Genomic DNA, 12,759 nt, shown 5'->3' on the forward strand with positions numbered 1-12,759 from the left:
GGTGGGAGGAAGCTAGACAGGTTGGTAGTTTCTACTGCTTTTGAGAACTGTGGAGGCTCAGACACTGTTAGTGTAGGAACTATTACTGATGGTAACTTGGGCTGGATACCTTTGAGGGTAACCCATTAGGCTGGCAAACATGATTTTCTGCCTCCATCTCAGTCACTGTCATAAATTTTATCTGTACTTTAATGAAGTCAGAGCTTCCTCTAGGGAAGGTCCAGAGTCCACTTACTCTTGTGAAATAAAAAGAAGACCTGAAGTTACTTTTCTGCAAATTCTGCATATTCTCTTAAAAACATGGCCTAATGAATAAACAGATGATATATCTTTCAGTATCAGACCACCTGTTCTCTGAAGTTTAGAATGGAATGAAAAGGTGCTCACTGCAGTATCATGCTGCAGATAAAAAGAAAACAGCTGCAACACATCTTTATGAGTTTTCCAGGGAACCAAGCTTAATAGTATGTTTTATGCAGCATTTTTAATGCTAAATTAACTACCACATTTGTAGGAACTGGAGCTTTTAAACACAGGCAGGGAGGCCCCATTTCTCTGTGTAACCTGGTCCTGGAGGACCAGTAATGCACTCTGCACCCCAAATCCCCTGTGCAGGAGAGGAGCTGCTCTTGACAAATTTCTTGCCTAGCTCAGGACTACAGGAAAGGCTGCGAAAACAGGAAGATAATGGATGAGCCGGATTCCACAGCAGAATCTACCAAGTACACCCTAACCGCCCCAGGATCAACCTGTTGGTTCCTTGAAAACTTCATCACATGGGTGAGCCTTTCCAAAGACCATTGACTTTGTGATATGTGCAATGCTCTCATATCTTGTGAAATCTGGATGACAGAACTGTGGCTCTAACTACTCCACATGGCTGTGTGTGCATTTGGCCTTGTCTAGTTTAAGGAAATGTGGATTCCATGACTGCAGAGCAGGTTATCAAACTTAAAACAAATTCATTCAAAGTTTTATACAGGCCTATCTCAGAAATATCACACATTCAGTGCTAGACCACTGCAATAAAGCAAGTAACATGAAATTTTTGGTTTCCTAGTGCATATAAAAGTGATATTTACACTATCACTTTTTTGTAGTCTATCAAATGTGCAATAATAGCATTATGTCTGAAAAACAATGTACATACTTTAATTTAAAAACCATTTATTACTTAAAAATGCTAATGATCATCTGAGACTTCAGCGAGTCCTAATCTTTTTTTCTGGTGAGGGTCTGACCTCCATGTTGATGGCTGATCAGGATGGTGGTTACTGAAGGTTGGGGTGCCAAGGCAATTTTTAAAAATAAGACACTGAAGTTTGCCATGTTGATTGACTCTTCCTTTCATCAAAGATTCTCTGTAGCATGCAATGCTGTCTGATATCATTTTACCCATAGTACAACTTATTTCAAAATTGGAGTCAGTCCTCTCAAACCCTGACACTGTTTTATCAACTAAGTTTATAGAATATTCTAAACCCTTTGATGTCATTTCAACAATGTTCACAGCATCTTCACCGGGAGTGGATTCCAACCACTTTCGTTGCTCATCCTTAAGATGTAACTCATCATCTGTTAACATTTTAGCATGAAACTACAAAAATTCAGTCACATCTTCAGGCTCCTTTTCTATTTCCAGTTCTCTTGCTATTTCTTCCACATCTGCATTACTTCCTCCTCTGAAGTCTTGAACCCTTCAAAGTTATCTGTGAGAGTTGGGATCCACTTCTTCCAAACTCCTGTAAATCCTGACATTTTGGCCTCCTCCCATGAAGCACAAATGTTCTTAATAGCATCTACAATGGTAAATGCTTTCCAGAAGGTTTTCAGTTTACCTTGTCCAGATTCATCAGAGGAATCACTATGGCAGTGATAACTTTATGAAATGCATTTCTTAAATAATAAGACTGGAAAGTTGAAATTACTCCTTGACCCATGGGCTGCAGAATGAATACTCCGTTTGCAGGCATGAAAACAACATCCATATTTTTGTACACCTCCACCATGGATCTTGGGTGACCAGGTATATTGTCAATGAACAGTAATACTTTAAAAAGACTCTTTTTTTCTAAGAAGTAGGTCCCGAGCATGGGCTTAAAATATTCAGCACACCATGCGATAAACAGATGTGCTTTCATCCAGGCTTTGCTGTTCCATTTTTAGATCACAGGCTAGTAGATTTAACATCATTCTTAAGGGTTCTGGGAGTTTCAGAATGGTAAATGAGCACTGGCTGCAAAGTCACCCAGCAGTATTATCTCCTAACAAGAGAGGCAGCCTGTCCTTTGAAGCTTTGAAGCCAGGCACTGCCTTCTCTCTAGTTATGACAGGCCTAGATGGCATCTTCTTCCAATAGAAAACTGTTATATCTCCACAGAAAACCTGTCATTGAGTGTCGCCACCTTCATCAATGATCTTCTGGATAACTTGCTGCAGCTTCTACATTAGCACATTGACTTCACCTTACACTTTTACATTATGGAGATGGCTCTTTTCTTTCCTTTCCTTTCCTTTCCTTTTCTTTTCTTTTCTTTTCTTTTCATTTCGTTTCCTTTTCTGAGATGGAGTCTCTCTCTGTCACCCAGCCTGGAGTGCAGTGGCACAATCTCGGCTCACTGCAACCTCCGCTTCCCGGGTTCAAGCGATTCTCCTGCCTCAGCCTTCTGAGTAGCTGGGATGACAGGCGCCCACCACCACACCTGGCTAATTTTTTATATTTTTAGTAGTGATGGGGTTTCACTGTGTTAGCCAGGATGGTCTTGATCTCCTGATCTTGTTATCTGCCCACCTCGGCCTCCGAAAGTGCTGGGATTACAGGCGTGAGTCACTGCTCCCGGCTGGCTTTTTTCTTTAAATCTCATAAGCCAACCTCTGTTAGCTTCCAACTTTTCTTTTGCAGCTTCCTCACCTCCTGTAGCCTTCATGGAATTTAACAGTTAGGGCCTTGCTCTGGATTAGGTTTTGGCTGAAGGGAATGTTATGACTGGTTTGATCTTCCATCCAGACCACTCACACTTTCTCCACATTGGTAATATGTCTGTTTTGTTTTCTCATCATTCATGTGTTCCCTGAAGTAGCACTTTTGTTTTCCTTCCTTCTCCTTTGCATTCATAACTTGGCTACCTGTTTCTCACATGATGTCTAGCTTCTTCAGCTTTCAACATACCTTCTTAACTCCACTTAGTCATTTCTAGCTTTCAGTTGGTTGAGAGAAGTATGACTCTTTCTTCCACTTAAACACTTGGAGACCATTGTAGAGTTGTTAATTGGCCTGCTTTCAATGTTACTATGTCTCAGAGAAGAGGGAGACCCTAGACGGAGAGAGGTAGGGGAACAGTTGGTAAGTGGGGTAGTCAGGACACACATGACATTTATCAATTAAGGTTGCTATCTGTTATGGGCATGGCTTGTGGTGCCCCAAAACAATTACAGTTGTAACATCAAACAATTACAGTTGATCACAGATCACCAAAACAGGTGTAATAATAATGAAAACATTTAAAATATTTCAGAAATAACCAAAATGGGACACAGAGACCTGAAGTGAGCACAAACTGTTGGACAAATGGTGCTGAGACTTGCTCCATGTAGTGTGGCCACAAACGTTCAACATGTGCTTTATCCGGAAAGTACAATAAGGCAAAGCACAATAAAACACATGGTATGCTTGTATCGCCAAATCCCAGTGGGAATGACCCTGAGTGGCACTTCCAAAATGTCCTAGAAGTGTGGTTTTCAGATCAAGCTTCAAGAAGCCCTTAGGATTTCCAAGTCTTCACAGGTCTCATGGCATAACATGCATGTGTGTATGTATGTGTCCCCATGTTAATGCATGCTTGTGCATATTCATGTGTGTGCATTTGTGTTTGTGTGTGTTCACATGTGTGTGTGTATACACACGTATTTGCATGCAGGTGTGTATTGAAGATGTGTGTGTGAGTGCAGGTGTGTATATGTGTACACTTGTGTGTGTGCAAGTGTGAACTGCAGGTGGCCGTGTGAGTGCAGGTGTGCATATGTGTACAGGTGTCTGTGTGCAGGTGTGTATTGCAGGTGTGTGTGTGATGTGCAGGTGTGTATATGTATACAGTTGTGTATATGTATACAGTTGTGTATGTGTGCAGGTGTGTATTGTGTGTGTGTGAATACAGATGTGCATATGTATCAATGGGTGGATGAGTGTAGGTGGGCATATGTATACAGGTGTATGTGTGAATGTAGGTGGGCATATGTGTATAGTGTGTGTGTCTATACAGTGTCTATACAGCTGTGTGTGTGAGTTCAGGTGCACATATGTGTATAGATGTGTGTGTGAGTGTGAGTGGGCATATGTATACAGGAGTGTGTCTATACAACTGTGTGTGTGAGTGCAGGTGTGCATATGTGTATAGTTGTTGTGTGAGTGCAGATGTGCATATGTGTATAGCTGTGTATGTGAGTGCAGGTGTGCATTTGTGTACAGGTGTGTGTGTTTGCAGGTATGAGCATACTATAGTTGAGGGGATAACAGGGCCAGAAGGAAGCTGACAACTTGTCACTCACTGCATTAGTCAGAGCAGTTATTTTTAATCACTTTACATATGTATTTGAAATGTGCAATTTTGTTTCAATTAAGGGCTGTAGTGCTTAAAAGAAGGAAGAAAGTACAGGAAAGAGAAAAGAAGGATGGACAGAAAGATAAGAGGACAGGAGAGAACGAGGAAGGGAAGAAAAATAGAGGAGAGAAAAAATCATCTTAAAGGGAAAAGAGGAAACGGTTTTATCTCACGTTCTACTCTCAGATAAACTGCCAGTATTCACCCCTTTGAGTTTGGCACAGTAATGTCTCCTGGGGTGGGGACAGATGAAATGACCTCAGCCCAGAGTTCCTGAGTGCGTACATTCAAATTATCATCCAAAGATCATGGAGGGCTGGACGCAGTGACTCACACCTATAATCCCAACACTTTGGGAGCCCAAGGCAGGAGGGTCACTTGAGCCCAGGAGTTCAGGACCAGCCTTGGAAACACGGCGAGACATTGTCTCTACTAAAAATGAAAAAAACAAAACAAAACAAAAACTGGGTGTGGTGGTGTGAGCCTGTAGCCCCAGACATTCAGAAGGCTGAGGTGAAAGGAGTTCAAGGTTGCAGTGAGCCATGACTGTGCCACCACACTGTAGCCTGGGTGACAGAGCAAGACATTGTCTCAAAACAAAAACAAAAACAAAAAATGGAGATGTTTGCAAGGTGCATGGAACTGGGCTCCAGAGTGGGAGAAGGAATCATCTCCCAGTAGAACTTCTGGCTTTCTCAGAGGAGTGGGTGTGAATCCCCCTGTGGCGTGTCCTGGAGCCCTTGCTTCTATCTCACGCAGCTGTCCCATGCCAGGCTGAGTGCTGTCCCACTTAGGAAGAGGCTAGGAATGGGTACAGTTGGAGAACCTGATAGCTCACAGACCTGCCCCATTTGAAAGGAAAAGCTTATTAATATATTTAGCAATAGGATTTAGGGAGGAGTTAATCATAAAAAACCTTTGAGGCTATGAGGGATAAGATCAGGGTAGAGAATGACAGTGATTATCTTTACTGAAATTTGCATAAATGAAAGTGTCATCATCAAACAGAAATGCAGTACACTCTGCTAGCAAGCTTTGGGCTGATGGGTGCGTCTGGAGTCAGCTCTATTCCAAGAGGAGGCTTTCCATGGCAATCCAGGCCATCTGAATCTGGAAATTCTCACTCGTCAGTGCTGCTTCAGGATGCAGTCTGCTACTCCCAGCCTGGGAACAGAACTGCGTGGATCCCCAGAGAGTTGAGAACCTAGTTGCTACGCATTGATGACTTTGTATTTAACAGGAATCTTTTCCCACTGAGACTCGTCCAACAAGAAAAACCCTGGGAAGAACCAGATTGGGTTAGTGAAGAACAGACAGTTCACAATCGTCTGATGAACTTTGCAGGCCAAAGTGTCAGCTCCAGCCTTAAAGAGTAATGCGTATTGATTGTTCGCTTCAAGATGGAGACTCATGTACTGTAGATGGGAAGGCAAATGCTTTTCCTCCTAATTTTAGTTCAAAGCTAGATTAGTTTACTTGTTATTCCTGCATGTATGTGAGGATTCATTTTTTTCTTAAGGAGTATATAGCATGAACACCATCTTGGCCCACATTCCAAAATCTAGACTTCAAAATCAACTCAAGAAAAGATATCTTTTGTCTTTGCTCTCATTCCTCTTCTAATCACATCCAAGTCCACAAGAGGATTTCAAACTTTGACTGTGAATCTTTATTGAGCCGGCCTATATAACTTCTGTCCGAATAGGGGAATAATCCACTGTACAGATAATGCCTAGTTTGGAGCAAGATCACAATAGCCCCTGGCTCCAAGCGTGCTAGGCTTACAGGAATGGAGTGGGTGGAGTGAAGAGGGACTTGATATTCTGCTCTGTTTGTCTTCCAGATAGCAAAGGCTGCATTAGCCCTTGTAAACAACTCGCAGCTATTTCTTCTTCTATTTTATAAACCCCATGAGGGACAAAAATCCCATCCTCTGGAATAGTTCTGAGCGTCAGAGGCTGGCACCACCCAACACAGCCGTCCGGGCTGACACTGATCCCAGAGAGAAAGCCAAGCACAGCCTTTGGTCCGATGAAGTGCTTGTCTGTGGAGTTCACACGCCTATGATGTTTTATAGATTTAAAGTACTTTTGGGTTCATTTAATTCTCACAACTTAGTGTCACTGTTGCCATGTCTGTGTCAGAGACTGTGAAAATGAGACTCAGGGAGGCTGGCTCACATGAGTGCATCACAGGGCCATCAGCAGGACGAGCTTAAGCTCGGGTCCCCTGATTGCAGAGCCCAGGTCCTTTTCCATGGCCCCAGAATGTTGACCGTCAACAGAAAGATATGTGAGGCCCATAAACACCTCTTTTCAACTCAACAGTATTTATTGATGGCCTCCCCTATCCTGCTCTGAGCTGGGGTGTGGGGTGTGGGGACTGCACACCCATGGAACAGCAAGCCTTGTCTCTCAGACAGTCACTGATGGGAGGGAGAGACAGTCCAGTAGACAGCCATTGGCATCCAGGCCTAAGTGCTGCCATGGGCTTAGGTCAGGGGATGGGGTGCTACACTCCTCGGACCTGAGGGAGGAAACCCCCCTCCACTCTGGACTCCCAGCCCCGCAGAGCCTCACAGAGTTGCATGTAGCACAGGTGCTTAAGAAGCACTAGCTGACAAGGGAATCTACAATCAGCCAGAAGAAATGAGACCCTGTGATTGGCATTTGAGAACAGTTTCCTTTCAGGGTTTTTTTTTTTCTTTAGGATTAAAATCTTAGAGTTAGTTGTCTAAAAAAAAGTTAAATATTTTATGTGTTTCTCTCCTTGGATGGTGAACTCCTTGAGGTTACTCTCTCACCACCCAGAATAGCACCATAAAAGCACAATAAATATTTCATAAGGTTCTATATTAGGTTGCCAATGCCCGAAAATGGCTCTCCCTACTTGCCCGATAATAGGCCTGGGAACCAGTCGGAGGAAGCCCCTCTTCTCCCTCTGCCTCGGCTGCTGCTCCCCCACCCAGAACACTGAAAGGCCAGGTTGTGCTGTGCCAAGGGAAGCTGAATCATCTCAAAGACATGAGTTAGGCTTCCCTCCTCTTTCCCATCTAGAGCTTCAAACCTAAATAAAGTTATAGGCTCGGAATTGTTGAGATCATCTGGTTGCAACTTAATGAAGACAGTGAAGCCCAAAATGAGAAGGGCAAATAACATTAACCATAGGAAGGTTTTATCTACTGATATTATTAGGTGAGTTTCTGAAATAGAATGAGGATTGTGGATTGGAATTAATGGAAAACACTAGAAGGAACCACCATTTAAATGAAATCACAAAAGACTCAAGCCAAATGTTATGCACATTACTTGTCTGTAAGTCATATCCCCACCATGATGCAGCCTTTCTCCCCAGCTGAAGTTGAAAGAAAATAATATGTACACACACACACACACACACACACACACACACACACACACACGTTATCTATCTATCTACCAATAATCCATTTTTCTAGCTAATCTATCTATCTAGTATTAGAAAGGGAAAAGTAGTGCTAACCAAAGCCCCAAATTTCCTGAAGAGGATTGGAATTGCGCTATAACACTTTCAGGGGTATCTAACACCATGTCAATTCTTCAGGGTTTTACCTACTCACAAAAAGGAAATTTGTCTAACACTCGGATAAATTATACCTTTATTTATATTCATCAAAGAGATTGCCTTGGTTCTTGTTTTGTCCTGATAATGTCTCAAGATTGCTCTCTCCTTTTGTGCAATTTGTAAAAAAAAAGATGATATTTTATTTCTTAAATTGTATTTATATATACAAAAGCTAAAGCTATTACAAAATCCTGGGATTCATTTTCGTTACTAGGGACCTAAATAGCTAAAGGTTTTTTTAATTTTAAAAACAGGTTGTAATTATTTCTTAATAGATAATATAAAAATTATTTAAAACTCCAAGAACTTGTTTTAATAATCACTATAGATCTAGATATCTTTATCCTAAGGTGTTCATTAAATGTTGTTAACATAAAGCTAGATAGCTAGCAAAATATCATGTAATTTGATAGCCAGGACTTCAAATATTCAATAATACTATAATGTGGCCACAAACCTAAGATTCTCTAAGTGCTGTTTTAAACCAACAGGAACTGGATTCTCTGTGATCTTCCCCCCCATTTGGATCCCCAGAATCTCTTTTCTCCATCTTTACATCCCTTTGTTTTGTTCCCACTTGTAAGCCAGAACATGTGATATTTGATTTTCTACTTCTTCATTAGTTCACTTAGGATCATGGCCTCCTCCAGTTCCATCCATGTTTCTGCAAAAGACATGATTTTGTTCTTTTTTGTAGATGCATAGTATGGTGGGAGACAGGTGAGGAATGAAAAATTACCTACTTGGTACAATGCTCAATACTTGAATGGTGGGTACACCAGAGGCCCAGTCCCCACCATTACAAATGTAATGCCCATGTAACAAACAAGCACATGTGTCCCCTGAATCGAAAATTATATTAAATTAAACTTAAACAAGAAATGGGGAATATCTTTGAATTTCAAACCTGATACTGAGGTAGGAATTAGGAAGGATTGGTTTTGCAAGGTACAGGTCACAAAGACCCTGCTGATAAAATGATATGTGGTAAAGACGCCAGCCAAAACCTGCCAAAAACCAAGATGGCAAGGAAAGGGACCTCTGGCCGTCCTGACTACTCTTTATACAGTAATTAAAATACATTAGCATATTAAAGGAGACTCCCACCAGTGCCATGACAGTTTAGGAATGCCATGGCAACCTCTGGAAGTTACCCTAGGTGGTGTGAAAGGAGGAGAAACCCTCAGTTCCAGGAATTGCCTTCTTTTTCCCAGAAAACTCATGAATAATCTACCCCGTGGTTAGCATATAATCAATAAATAACCATAAAAGTAACCAACCAGTAGCCCTCGGGCAGCTCTGCCTACAGAACAGCCACCTTTTTATTCCTTTACTTTCTTAACAAATTTGCTTTCACTTCACTCTGTCCACCAACACATGAAATTTTTCCTATGAGAAGCCAAGAAGCCAGTTTTGGGGTTCTCCCTGTGACAGCACTACCACAAATGTGTATCTTCCGAGACATTCAAAGGAGAGATGCATAGAAGCTGAACTAGTTAACATAGGCTGCTGTGGGTTCCTTCCTTCTCTGTAGCTGTTGGAACCTCTGGGTTCTGTTGATGGAACAAGGAGGGAATATTCTCAGAGTACAAAGAGAAGCTGTTCTGCTCCCAAAGTTTCTAATCAGTCATACTGGAGCTACCTTTCATTTTTCAACAAAGCACCTATACATAGAATTCCCATTTTTAAATAGGGCTTTCTAAGATTTTGTCTTTTTTATTCTGTTGATTTTATTTTGTTGCTTTTACAAGACAAATTTTTAACATCACTCAGTTCTGGTGAGTGGCAATGATATTATCTCATCTGGGTTGTCCAGGCAATTGTCACTGCCTGAAAATAAATAAGAGAGAAATTTGCATAGTAATAAGGGTATACAGACAAAAATAATTGCAATTTATCTTCACGACAAATGGATCAGTTATCAACCCAGGAGGAGGGAATAGGAATCATCCTCCCTGATATTGAAAGGCAAATAAAGAGTTGGCCTGTTAGAAAATACAATATTTATGATCGAAATTCTCATAATAGTTCTGAGTATGGACAATTTCAGAGTACATTTGGGAAAACATCCGTAGGATAACAGTGTTTAACTGTTTTATAATTGCTTTGGAACTAAATAGAATCTGGCGCTAATGTTTTTATTAATAAAGGAAAGGTTAAACATGAGCAAATAGCCATAATTGTTCATTAAAAATGCCAACCATGAGAAATTCTTGCAATGGCTAAAGGTATTAATGATGGAGTGCAGAGTTTTTTTTTCTCCAATGGCAAATTTTCAAAGGTTCAGGTCACAGTGACTTGAGATTTTGAGGTAGAAGTTTAGGTATATCGAGTATTCACTGTTCATCAGGGGCTCATATGGCTTGGTGAGTACTCAAGTCATAAAGGCTCAGAAGCAGACTGGTATATTCAGGAGCAGTGCCATCTTGCACTAAAGGCATATAACACTTGTTGCTGGGAAAGAGGAAATGTGACAACACGTCATTCCAGCATTTATTCGTAAAAATGCTGTGTCGCTTTACACTGCTCTCCAGTTTACCATGAGACTCGGCACTCAACTCCCTTTCCCTTCCCTTTCACCTTGGAATATCTTGTAGCTCAGATATTCATAAACCTTGGAACCACCTTAACACAGACAGAAATTGTTTAAAGAACTGAGATTCCTTCTCGTTCTGAAAGATATCGAAGTTTCTGAGTCTACTTGGACAAATGACTTCTTTCACGAGGATCTGCCTCATTCCTGTAAACTGAATTCATCTGTCGTCCGACTTCCCCACCACTCCAGTGTGGTTCCTGGGCCAGCTGCCTCAGCATCACCCCGGAGCTCATTCGAAATGCAGATCCTCAGGCTCATCCCAAACACACTGAATCCAAATCTTTGTTTTAAGGAGATCCTCTGCGGATTCATATTACATGCATCTGAAAGTTTGAGAGGTATTAGTCTAGTTGACCTCCTAGTTTCTGTGCATACATCCAACTTGACCACCAAAACTCTGGTTCGCTTTCTAACAAGGGCCCTTGCCTATTGGCCCCCACATGCCTGGGTTCCTTTGGGCCCAGAAACTGTAGGGAAATGGATGTTCTTCTAGTCGTGGACCAAGCCTTCCTTGTTTTTATTTCTCTCCTTGACTGCTATAACTCTTTCGGTCCTTACATACACCTGAATCCTAATGATTTGCAACCCTACTGAAGGCGTACCCATGAGGTGTTGTGGCCAAGGGAACATGGTCCAGTAACTGAAGAGTAATTTCAACATGAATTAAATTTGTTTTTCTCAATTATCAAGAAGTGATCACATTTTAAAATTCCTTTTTTTCCTCTCACATCTACTTTCTTCACATTCCGTGGTACTTCCAACTCTTTCTTCCTCATACTTTCTGAAAAGCTGCTCAACCTAAAACTTCTTCCACAACCCTAGATTGCCTATGTCTCCCTTTAACCTCTTTTCTTGTCCCTTAATTCTGCATCTAGAAGGATGAAGAAACCAATTGGCTGAGAGGAAACCCTTCTTGAAAGGGATGGGGACAGGTGGCGTTACTTACCACTGTACTAATGAGGAGGTTCCTAAAGAAATTAAAACTGAGATTTAGCAATGGGAGATCAAATCATCACCTTGTAAAGATACCTACACTCCCATGTTTACTGCAGCATTATTCACGATAGCTAAGAGATGGAAACAAGCTAACTGTCCATTGAGGAATGACTGGATAAAGAAACCGTGATATGTATATATATACAACAGAATAATTCAGCTCTAAAAAAGAACAAGACATTTCCATTTGTCACAACATGGATGAATCTGGAGGACATTATGTTAAGTGAAATAAGCCAGACCCAAAGAAAAATATTGAATGATCTCACTCATATGTGGAATCTAAAAAAAAAAATCAAATACACAGAGAGAGAGAGAACAAAATGGTGGTTACCAGGGACGGAATGGGTGGAGTGGAAATGGAAAGATATAGGTCAGAGGATACAAAGTAGCTGATATGTAGGATGAACAAGTCTAGAGATTTAATGTATAACATGAAGACTACAGCTGATAGAATTGTACCATATTTGGGATTCATGCTAAATGAGCAGATTTTAACTGCTCTTGCCACAAAAGCAAAAAAGGGTCACTATGTGAGATGATAAATATGATCATTTGTTTTTACTATAGTAGCCATTTTACTATTTATATGTATCCCATAACATGATGTTGTATACCTTAAATGTACACAATACAATTTATTTTTTAAAAAGAAAGGGATGGGGAGGGAAGGAACGGAATGAACAGGGACCATCGTGCAGAGAAATCTTGGGAGACTTGCTTGTTAATAACATTCTCCCTGTCTCACATGCCTATTCAGTGTGTGCATTTCTTGCTTGTGTGTGGTCTGTGGCAGAGACGGCTAGCACCCATGAGATTTCAGTTCTCCTTTTCTTCCTGAGCATTCAGCTGAAATACATTTCCCAGCCTCCTTGATTCTAAATGACGGCAGGTGAAGAGTTTCTCATCAGTGAAATGTGAGCCCACGTGATGTGTCACTGCAGGATTGAGGCATCTGCTAGTGGA

Source organism: Chlorocebus sabaeus, chromosome 18 (assembly GCF_047675955.1).
Source record: "Chlorocebus sabaeus isolate Y175 chromosome 18, mChlSab1.0.hap1, whole genome shotgun sequence".
In the NCBI taxonomy this organism is placed as follows: domain Eukaryota; kingdom Metazoa; phylum Chordata; class Mammalia; order Primates; family Cercopithecidae; genus Chlorocebus; species Chlorocebus sabaeus.